Below are 12288 nucleotides of genomic sequence, written 5' to 3'. Positions count from 1 at the left end.
GGAGAGAGGAATTCTTCAACTTTGGCATAATCCAACTCCCCATCTATGACATAGAGAGTTTGAAAATGGGTAAAGGCTTCCTGCTTAATTTCAAAAAAAAAATCATATTTTCTTTGCCTTCTGGGGTAATTTCCTTGACTCTGTTCCATACTCCCTTACCTTTTCTTGCTTGTGGAAGAAGGTCATGTTCTTGTCCCCTGCCTTGCCATGTGATTATCAACTTGAGATGTCAATACTCCTCCTCCCTTTTGCATTCTTGGAAGTAGGGAGATCTTGATTCCTTCTCTCTCTCTCTAGATATCGCTATTCTACCTTGTTTCTCTCCATAGTTAATGAATGTTGTTCCATTTCAGAAGTATGATTATTTATTTTTACTTGGCGGAACATAGGAGTCTTTTACCCATTATTGGAGATCATGCTTGACCCCTTTCAATTTTGATTCCCACACAAAGGTTAGAGAACCCTTAATCTGAGTGTGCCATGCTTGATTGATGATGTTCATTACTCCTTCTTATCATAACCATCTTGGGTTGAATCTAAAAGGAATTGGTCCCAGGTCCTCTCCCATTTCCATTGCAATTTTAAGGGGCCAATGGTCAGATTTGCCATGAGGCAGGATGGAGGAGGAGGCATCCCATCTTGATAAAATTCAAGATTTATGTATAAAGAATCGATCTAACCTCACTGCGATATTTTCCCCACATATTTTGTTTGACCAGGTGTATTTTCTTTTTGCATGTTAGATGCCCAACAAATCCATTCTGCCATAAGATCCTCCATTTGCTCTTTGAAGGGGTCCTTGACAAACGGGCCTCCTTTTTTTTTCATTTGCAAACAAATTTGTGTTAAAATCGCCACCTACTATAGAATCCTAATGCCATAACGTTTCCTTTAAGGAGATGATATTATCCCACAAAAATCAATTTTATAATTGTATGTTAGCAAGGCATAGATGTTCAACAGTTTGACTCTATCCATGGTTCCTTTATTTTCTAATTTTGTTGCTACCTAGTGCGCAATTGACTAGGATTATATCAAGGAGGAGACAACATTATCCCAGAATATGCCCAGCCCGCTTGAGGCTCCCCTTGAGGTTTGCACGACATCACTGCTTTTTTTCCAAAATAACTTTGAGGTTTCCATGAGTTCAAAATCTTCTACGTTTGTTTCCAATAAAAACAAAATTGAGGGCTTTTTCTATTTAACTAGATGCTTTATATAGAGGCCTTTTTTGGGGTCACCCATTCCCCTTATATTCCAAGAGATTAACTTCAACATTTTTTTTGGGGGGAATGGGATTTTCCGACATCCTTCCAACTATCTCGTTCCTCCTTTGAGTCTTGGTCCTTTCAGGATGTCTGAAATTTGAGGCCAACTACCTAGTTTCTTGTTTAATTGAGCTTCATTATCCTCTAGTTCCTTTTTGGAGTGTCTACCTCTTCTCTTTACAATTGTTTTTGTTGCATGGTTGCTCAAATCTTTAGCTCCACGTCGAGGGAGAGGCGTATTTTTAGTGATGATCTTCCTAGGACCACCCACTAGCTATGATGGCCCAGATGGGGTAAAGTCCATAAGGAGAACTTGGCACAATACTAGGCCCAAATCATCAACCTTTGAATTCTAGGGTTCTTGGGCCTTAGAGCTGGGGTTTATAATAGGGTCTTCATGAGCCAGAGCTTCCTTTTCTTTCCCTTCCTCTGGTGACTCCAAGGTCTCCCCTTCTTCTTGCAGTTCATCTTTTGTATCCCCTTCTTTTGATGATTCTTGGGGATCATTTGGATGCTTTGGTTGTTTTTCCCATGTCAATTGAAGATCCCCAAAGGGGTTGGTAGAGGATGAGGGAGCGACATTGTGCAAGGTTGATGTATTATTTGGTGCATGTCTCCTTTTGTTGCCACCTTTCCATTTTGTTTTCCATTGCTCATCTTGCTGAGGCTAAGATGCTTCTCCCTGATTTTCCTTCTTGCAGTCCCTAGCGAAGTTTCTATAATCATGATAGGTTTGGCACTTGAAGGGAAGTTGGTCCTAGTCTATGGTTTAACATTGCTTCCATTCTCCCATTGCGAGAAGGATTTCCATAGAGAGTCCATTTTATAAGTCCATCTCGACACATATCCTGGCACAAGCAAACTACCCACCTTTGGGTTCTACTCCATTTCCAATCGCCCTGAGACAATCATCTCCCCAATAGGAGAGAGGAAGCCTCGACAGTTTCACCTAGACTGGAACAGTTGTGGGGATGTCTTCTGTAGGATCAAAATCAATTGACCATTTGTTTAAGTACATTCCCCTTGCCCCAAAGAAGTAAGGATTGTTTATGAAGATGATCTCTTTATCCTCCCTGTAGTAAAAAAGGAATGTGAAGTAACCATTGATGATTACATATATTCCCAGTCTTTTTTCATCTTCGCTCTCTAGTTTTTCTTCGCCTATTGCTTGACAAACTTGGGAGACAGCCATATGATGGTGAATTTTCCAACCAACGTGCGATCTATGAATGCTATCATTGTTTGACAAAATGTGGGAGGAAGTGGAACAACAGGAACGTTCTTTGCCTGCTTGACGAACTTTTAATTGTTATCCTTAGTTTTTTGCTTCTTTGGGAGAGATGTGATCAATGCTTTGAAAGCCACTGCAACCATGTCAGAAGGGGGAGAAGAGGGAGGGGGAGGATCCCCCCTGGATTTCCATTGGTTGCAAGGAGTCAAGGTCTTAGGATGAAAGGTTAGGGTTTGCAGATGTTAAACAAGAACATGGGAAGGACAAGAGATATGAATGATAAGACATGAATTGCATTTCATTAACAAATATATACATTTATAATAGACTCTTATGACTCTTGGATTCATATTCTAAGGTCTCTTGGACTCCCTTTGAGTGTCCAACTTCCACACCATAACCCTTAGTGGATTAGGTGTCCAACATTCCCCCCCTTAATCTGAAGGGGTATATGTGAGTCCAAGAAGAGAGCTATAATACAAAGTACAATAATGCATGACAACAGTAGGTTGAATGATCTCTCTGAAATGAAGGTATAAGGTGGAAGAACTCATGCTCTCAACCGGAGGTGGTTGAAGGATGACCACCAACACTAGAACGCTTAATGCAGTTACCTGAACTCTTCCAAATCTGGCAAGAAGCTAAAGCCTTATGCTAGAGGAAATGATTCTTAATACTTTGAAGTGGGAGACCTTCAACCTGGAAAAAGGGAGGTCTACAACCTGCGTGGTTTAAGGAAGGTCACCAACCAAAGGAACGCTTAGTGCAATTCTCAAAACTCTTCCAAATTTGGCAAGAAGTTGAAGTCTTCTGCTAGAGGAAGTGTCCCTAATGCTTTGAAGAGGGAAACCTTAAACCTGGAAAAGGGAGATTTGCAACCTGCGGCGGTTTAAGGAAGGACACCAACCATAGGTATGTTTAGGGGCTTTTGTGTCTCTAGCTACAACTCTAAATATGGGTATGGTTGTCTTTGGATGTAGGCTCAGGCAGCAGGTTCAGGTTGTGGCTTAGGCTTGCTTGATGTGGCTTTGAAGCTTGTATATGACCATCAATCCCGCCCCCGCCCTCCATTAGATACAAGGTGAGAAGATAAAGGAAACTCAACTGCAAGACTTTTCAATACTATAGAAGAAATTCTAAGATATGACTAAAATATATCCTTGGTTGTTGAAGCCCATTGCCAAGAAGTGATCCATCCAAGGTGAATCTTTGTTCTTGTGGAAGGTTTGTTTTTTAAACATTTATTTGAGTGATAAGTATCCTGACCATAAGGCTTTCATGGATGAAGATAAAAACAAAGATCTTTCACATGGCTAACTCAATTACAGTGTTGGAATTTAACAATTTGTTGTGAATGTGAAGGAGCAAGATTTGGACTAGGTGAATATGAACCCTCCTATAGAAATCCAACTCTCTAAAATTGGATTGGCTTGGTATAGTCTGGAATATGAAAGGACACATCCTTGTCATATCCGAGACCAGTTCTATGCTTGTTGTTGAAAATCTCTTCCCAAGGTCTGATGATGGGCTTGGGAAGTGGAACTTAAACTTTTGCATCTTTATGTAAAACTGCTTTGATATTAGACACGTGATGGGAATCAACCTCAATGTCACTGATTTTATCAATCTCTGACTACTGATGGGAACCAATTTCAGACTCAAAAAGGGGATTGTTATGAACAAAAACAAGTTCAGAATGATAATGACATTGTTGTAGTTCCCTTTGCTATAGCGGAGATTCAAGCTGTAAAAATTATATCTTCTCTTGTGCATTTTGCAAACAATTTTGAATGTTTGTGAGAGTGACTTTATTGACTTTTATTGTATTACGAGTAGTACAACTACAATATCAGAGTTTTTAAGAATTCTAATACTTCACTAATTTTTTCCATTTTATCTTCTAGTTGTAATGAATATGGGTACCTCTTTCTGTATCAGTTAGTTCGTTGTTTCGAAAAGAATCTCCTTTGTAAAATTTGGAATGGGCATTTAAGCATCCAATATAGCATACACCAATTCCAACGCAGCCTTCCAACGCAACAACTTCAACGCATCTAACGCAACCTCCAATGTATAAATGAGTCAATGCATATATGATCCAACACAATATGGCTCAACACATAAACGGATCAACTTTGGAGCTTTGGAAACCAATGCGTCATACAAACTATTCAACAAACTTAAAGCCAGCGTTCAACGCATCCCAACACTCACAACGTTCAATGTTGCATTCGAAATAGGATTTAAAATGCATGTACCAAAGTTAATTCAATACAACACCAATTGTTTTCCATTCGACCAATTTTTGAACTGAGATAGGAACCCAATGCTCGAATCCACAAGCAGTAATGGTTGGTTCTCAACGCATATGACATACCAACGCTCATACAATTGGCTCAAGGCATCTAACAGTCATTCAATACATACAATAATTAAATGCGCATACCAGGAGTGTTAACGTGCTGCAACCATATAGCTCACTACACAGAGTACGTAGCATTCCAAACAAAAAAATACCATTTGGAATGGTAAAGAACATTTTTATACTGATTTCATAGGCTTCTCATTCTCCAATTCCTTCTCAGCATTTTTTAGAGGAGGCAATATTACTTGGACTTTTTTACTGACGTTCTCTCACCTCGTACAAGCGACTATGACCTGCATTCTTTTTCTCCATTTTGTTTGAAAAGGTTTGAAAAATACCAAATGTTCATACTTCATTAGCAAGTGCATTACCAAACAAATGTTGCCCGCAGTTCTAAGTCTTTTTTTATCAATGGAGGGTGAGGCATCAATGTGGTATGCTTGTGATCCTCTCAATTAGAAGGATACCCTTACTCCGCAGCTCTGGTTCAATGTGTTAAGGGAATGGATCGCCATCTAGTTTAGATGATGGTGGAACTACGGTCTTGGGCACTCGAACGATTGTTGTGAAACTGAAATGGAAGATATTCGAGTTGTGAACGATTGTTGTGAAACTCCATGAGTTCAAACACACAATTCCAATGCACTTACTCCGTCACCATCGTATTCTGGGAGGTGTAGAGAAATAATGTTACAGATGGATGAAGAGGCAGAGAAGCGTTATATGTTATGTCTAAAGCCAAATATGTACCTGACCGACGTTCTCACGCCTTGTTAGAAGAGCACCAAAGTCAAACAGAGACACAGGCAGAATAGTTAGGTGCATTAGCTTTCCAATCTGACAAACAGATGGACAAGAGCGAGGTGCTTTAGGTTTATTTTAGGAACTTTTTTAATACCAACACAATTATTGGTTGTAAATGAAGACGGCTGGTAGTCCCTCGAATGATATGAATTTTGGGCCAGAGCCACTAAAAACCTTGCAGCGAAAAAAGCGTTAATGTCAAGGAATGCAGAGAATCATATGCCAAGCAAGGAACGTTCTAAAATAACTCAGTGTATGAAAGTAGTTAAGAAAGAAACATTAGAGCTGTAAGGTTAGCCAGAATGGAAAATCTTACTAGTAGATGATCCACGCAGCGAATACAAACTTCTTAGCGAGAGAGGAGTTGCAAACTTGCACTTTGATATCATGTTAAACAAACACATGGGAAGGACGAGATATATGAATGATAATATATGAATTTCATAAAGATATACATTTATAATACATTCTTGTGGCTCTTGGATTCATCTTCCAAGGTTTTTTGGACTTCGTTTGACTATTCAACTTCCACACCATAACCTTTAGCGGATTAGGTGTTCGACAACAGAGTGGAAGCGGTACTGTGTATCTTTACCACATGGTACTCCTACTTATTAAAGTGTTGAAGGAAACATAAATAATGGTGGGTAGTAAAAACTCCTAGTAATTGCACCCGGATCTAGGTGTCTCCTCGTCAAATGCACCCCATTAACTCGGGCAAGACTCATTTACTCATGTCATGATGATCACAACCATTTGCCGACCTTGCATAACTATTTCTCTACATCTGTTCTATCCTCAAGTCATTACAAATTGTCCCTTTCAACTCCTCCTCATCCACTTAGTGATCTCCCTCCTGTCAGCCTTAATGTCTCAATTAATGATCATTCACATACCTCTTTATCTATTGAGCGGTCTCTCCCTTCGTTCCTCCATGTTGCGACTTGAACATAATAGAAATGGGCTTATCACTGCTCTCATAGTGATTGTAGTCCAAGCTCCTTCTACATGCTTCAAGAACCTTTCGATAGGTACCATGGTTAGAGAGCAAGGTCATGCTTGTCATGGCATTAGAGGGCATGGACGCCCACCCAGTGCTCCTTGGCTGGGAGACCACATGGAATTATTTGATCCTAACATCCTTGACCACATTTGGCGCAATGTGGCCACCATGGAGGTGGAGGAATGCATAAGGCTCGGAGACGGGCAATGGGTTGTCCAAAATTTGTTAGCACATCACCTCTGGAACTTGGAACGTGTAAGAGATGGAGCCAAAATAAGGGTAGCATAATCAAATGCATACATCAACCACATTCAAACCTTGCTCTGCAACCTCTCCATAACCATTGGCACATATTTTCCACTTATGCTTGCAACCGCCACGTCTTCAAGCTTTCTAGAAAGGTCCATAGACTGACATCCTTCTCATTATCCCGACTCTCCTCCCTCCATCATCTTGGCTGGAGATGGGAGTGGCAAGGGCTCGTCAAACTAGGGTCCTCCAAATTAACGGTCTACTATCAATTAGGGTAGCTAACACCCGCTCCTCATCAATGTTTCTCAACTCATCGATAAGATGCCCTCTCCTCAACGCCACAACCCCTATGGATTCTTTATTGTGGAGGAAAATCCAGATGCGGGTCCCTCTGACACTATGAGAAACACTAAAGTAGGTCCTAATCAAGGGAATCCATCTCCTTCAGGTTCGGAAGGCAAGCACACAACATGAGTCGGTTCACTATTTCATCTTACTTTCCTATGTTTTCCTATGTTCTCGCAACAACATATGCATTTCCAGCCACGTTTGCAATCTTTTCGGCATAAGACTTTTGTAACTAGTCTGTGTTTTTTATTTTTTCCTGGACAATGAATTTATATTAGACTTTTCCCTCCTTAATAGACCATTTGGTTTCCCCTTTTTAGGGCAAATGATCCTCATTAATCTCTTATTAATGGGGCTTCAGAGCCAGGACCCACAATGAATATTTGCATGTAGCTTATGTACTCTATTTTTGTTATTGTAAATTCACTTATTTACCCACACACAAAAAACAACTCCTGGTAAGTGAGTTTATTTACATTGTATTCCTATCCATTTTTTTATGCAAATACTTGTTTAAATTATGGTGGGTAGATATGTTATTTATGTGAGTACGAGCTATTTTCAAGGATTTTAAATTTTGGTGGTTTCGTGTGAAGCTTAACAATTAAAAGTCTAAAAGCATCTAAAAATCATGGCATACATATTGCAACTGCATCAAGAAATTATAATAGAAAAATATGAGGTAGTTATCCACATCACATTGTGTTGTGCAAATGTTGCAATAACAATCATTACATAATAAGACCTAAACTAATTATATTGCAGATAAATAAATTTAAATATTAACAAAAAATAATAAAATTCAAATCCATGATGTTAAACTATGGAGAAGATGCAAATTTTTTTGGTCAAAAACAAAGTTAATCGAATGTGTAATACCATGCCTATGACAAGTATAATAAGGAGATTTTATACATCAGTTTGGTGCTTTTAATTTAATTGTGATAATTTGATAAAAAAAATAATATATTAATAATTATATTAGTAGTTGTAGGTACGAGGATTGCGCTCAATCTCTAAGGAAATCATGAAATAAGTTTCAAATAGAGTTTAGGTAATGCAATAAATAGTTAAACTAGAGTGTTGTCTTTCTTAGAAGGACTTGAAATTATGGATGCATGAAGGATCACGAGGCTCTTAGTAATTAGAGACATGTCAATCATTATCAATTATATGCATTATTCCTCAACATTGAAGGAGATTACAATTTAGAAACATTTATCCTTAGAATTAGTTCATCTAGGTGTTGTGATCTTAAAAATAAAATTGGGGTAACATTTATATCCCATGTTCCTTAGATTAATCATTCCATCATTAAATTTTTACATGGAGACCACAAAACAAGTCAAGTGGCAAAGCACATTTAATTCGAGGATATGGGTATTAACGTGCACAACATTGTCAATAACTTCACACTTACCAAACACAATGGAGGGGTATGTTAATAAATTTCAAGGTTTTGTTTCAATGATCAAAGTTAGGATCATTATGGAATGCAAACTAGTTGATTCGAGCAATGGTGGAAGGAGTAAGGGTTAAGGACTCTAGACTTAGGCTCTCCCCTTGGTAGTTGGTATCATCTATGTGAATCCCCCATGGGTCTATGCCCTTAATAAGAGAACGCAAGAATAGTTCTTAAAGTTTCAGATTGGTGCCTCATCTCTATCCCTCAACAATATTAGGAAGAATTTGATCACAACAAAGCTTAATCACTCCGGTTGTTGTTTCTCATGTGAATCCTTGGAACCGCATCAAGTTATGAGGAGACATGATAGACTTTTGGGCGATAACTAGATAGTTGTATCCCATTTGCAACACATAGTGACAAGTCAAGAAGTGGCTCATAATTCCACCCATACAAAGTTATTAGAGTTTGTGACAAAGTAGAAAAACAAATTGAGAAGCTTGAGGTTAACTATAACATGCAATATCAACTGATTCAGAATCTAACTAGGATCACTTAGTCTAAGGCATTATATCCAATGATGCCAAACAGATCTGCGCCATGTATTGTCAAAGAAGAAGAAACAATCCAACAAGTTCTAAAGGACCGTGGAAATCATGGACCAAGAGACCAAGTTAACAATGGAGCTTATGCAAGGAACCTTTAGTGAGCATGTCTTCATATAATTCTAGGTTTAACTATGAAGTGAAAATCAATTTTGATTTTAGATTAGTTCTTTAGAATTACACTGGCAAGCAGTGTTACAATTTTGTAAAAGTTAGAGAGGTCAAGTTTATAGGAAATAGGATTTAGTTTTGGGCATTTTTAGAAAAATTGGCCTTTGAAAAACCAAGTAGAGTTTGTATTATAATGCTATATGGTGCAGTTGTAATGTTTTTAAACATAAATCCATAAACATTTCCATTTATAATTTGTTCTAAATCAATAATTAAATTTAATATAATATTTTTTTAATAATAACAATTATATTTGTATTGGAAAAATGTTGGAATTTCACTAATCGACATGAAAATACAAATAAAAGTATTACTCTGCAAACATGCTAAGATTTATCCAGAATTTGAAACTTACAGTCCATGACAACAAAATATACCTTCAAAATGATTTATGTAAGTTAATGCATGTATATATTTTAACAAACTTTATTAGCAACAACCGAACCATAAAAAACATTAAACATTAGTGGATCAATCCATATTGGCTACCAACTTCTTCTTGATGCCCTTCACTAGTCATGGAATTTTAATCTACATTGATATAGGAGCATTATAGCTTCTAAACCATCAAGCCTTTGGAGGACAAAAAGAGGGGTCTTGACATTTCGAGAAGAATTCATATTCTTCTATGTAAACATTATATTGAGTTAATTTATTCTAGGAAATCTAAATGAATGAGTCATGAGTCTAGAACTTGTTGAGATAGGTACAATTTTGTTGATAAGTTAAAAGAAAATCTGCCTTGTAAAGCATGAGATATTATAGGGATAGATTGAGTGATTTTAGGATTTACAAAAATCTTATTTATGGAGTGAATTACGGATTTAGAAAAATTTGATTTATGGAGTGATTTTAGGATCTAGAAAAATCTTTGATGTTTCTAAATTCTATCTATTGTAAACCTATGGGCAATAAAAAAGAGAGTAAGTGCGAGAAAAAATATGATGGCCAAATGAATGTGAAATCAAGCCATAGTTAGAGAGTAAAAGAGAAGTTTATGAAATAGATTGTATGTACAGAGTTTTTGTTGAATGAAAGTGTTTGAAAGCATCCTTATGCTCATGATTTTCTATGTGTATGTGTGACTATTGGAGGAATTCCAGTTTATGGATGTAGCTGGAATAAGTGCGAGTTTTAATAGAAAGCACCAATGTTCAAAGAGAAAAGGTGTATGGGCACCTTGATGTTTGTAGTGCATTGACATCCCATAAGTAGAGAAGTTAGAACTTGTAGGAAAATTCATTTTCCTGCTTTATAAATTCAACATGTTCACATCCTCTTGTTGTTGTTGGTTTATCTCTTCCTCCTTAACCCCAAAAGACCTAATATATACCTTGGTCACTGAATGGGCTATGGAGCTGATACTTACCACCTTTTTACCATTTGTGATCCAGGTGGGTATTGGTGGCCACCCGCCTATTCCACCTAGACCTCCATTCAATTTCATTAGTTTCTTTGTTTATAGCAACGTTTACTATTTTTAACAGTTTTTATCAGGTCTTGAACTTCTGGAGTAGTTTTGACCCCCTAAATGGTGCTTTTTTGAGGTCCGCAATAGGCCCGTAACCATAAGCAAGGGCCTGTGGCAAATCGTGTATTACTTGGAGAGATATTTCTAATGAGGTATCATACGTGCCAAACAAAGATAGTATGACCAAGTTACGAACCCGGGAAGTTGGTTGCCCAACTAACCCTAACGGGGCCCATAAACTCTTGGTGTTCCATCTCCTGGGGTTAGGGTTTTTGTTGTTTAGGGTTTCCCCTTGTTGCTCAATAATAAAAAGGCCCTTGAGTCTCATTGTAACACAGTTCAGAGGCATGTAGCCACCACATCTCTTCTCAGAGACAAGCTACAATCGCTTGAACTAGTTTATTTCCATTTCTGTATGTAAGCATATTTCAGTTCTTTGGTATTAATGAAATGAAGTTTTATTTTCGTTGCATCTATGTGTTTATGTGTATATCTATATTTTGTTGCATTCTTGCATAAGTCTCGATTAGTGGTATCAGAGTAGTCTGCTCTTTCTCAGTTTTTCTTTGCATGTCCCCAACAAGGCCAGGGTATAAAGAGATAGGGCTCGAACTGGTTGAACCTTTGCAAGACTAGCCTCACAAACCCCAACGACCTCCCATGGCAGAAGAAAAGAAAGATGAGGGGGCAGGAGATCCTTTCAAAATATTGCTCGAGGAAGCCCTCGAGCGACAAATGAATGCGATGATGGATAACTTTGCCCAGATCCTTTGGTGGTTACCCACATGTGACACATCTTCATCCAACAACCACTCTCAAGGCGCCACTCCTTTTAAGGTACAAGTTAACTTTGACATTACCATATTTCAAGGCTAGATAGGTTCAGATGCCGTAGATAGATGGTTAAATCTATTGGAAGGATATTTTTCAGTTCATGACTTTTCCAATTGGGAAAAAAAACTTTTTCACTCCTCAAAGTCGCCCCACATGTCAAGGACTGGTGGGAAACCTATTGTGAAAAAAAGGAAGAGAGGGAATCCTTACTGTTTTCAGCCACACCCACTTGGAATTCTTTCTGAGACACTATCAAGGAACAATGTTACCTTTTAAGGAGCTATGAAGATAAATACATAAAGTGGACCACGCTATCGCAGGGAAGGGACCAAGATGTGTCAGAGTTCACAAATATTTTCCATACCCTTCCCATGAAACTGAGTATATGGAATTATGAGTGGCATTTGGTACTCAATTACCACAACTGTCTACACAAGTACATCCAAGATGAGATGGAATTCCTAGACATCTCCTCGCTTGGCGTTGCCTATCGATACACTGTCAAGATCAAGAAAAAGTTTAAACAGAAGA

This window comes from Pinus tabuliformis, chromosome 6 (assembly GCF_031772625.1).
Source record: "Pinus tabuliformis cultivar Carrire ecotype Pingquan chromosome 6, CPIR1, whole genome shotgun sequence".
Classification (NCBI taxonomy): domain Eukaryota; kingdom Viridiplantae; phylum Streptophyta; class Pinopsida; order Pinales; family Pinaceae; genus Pinus; species Pinus tabuliformis.
This window is presented reverse-complemented; position numbering follows the sequence as displayed.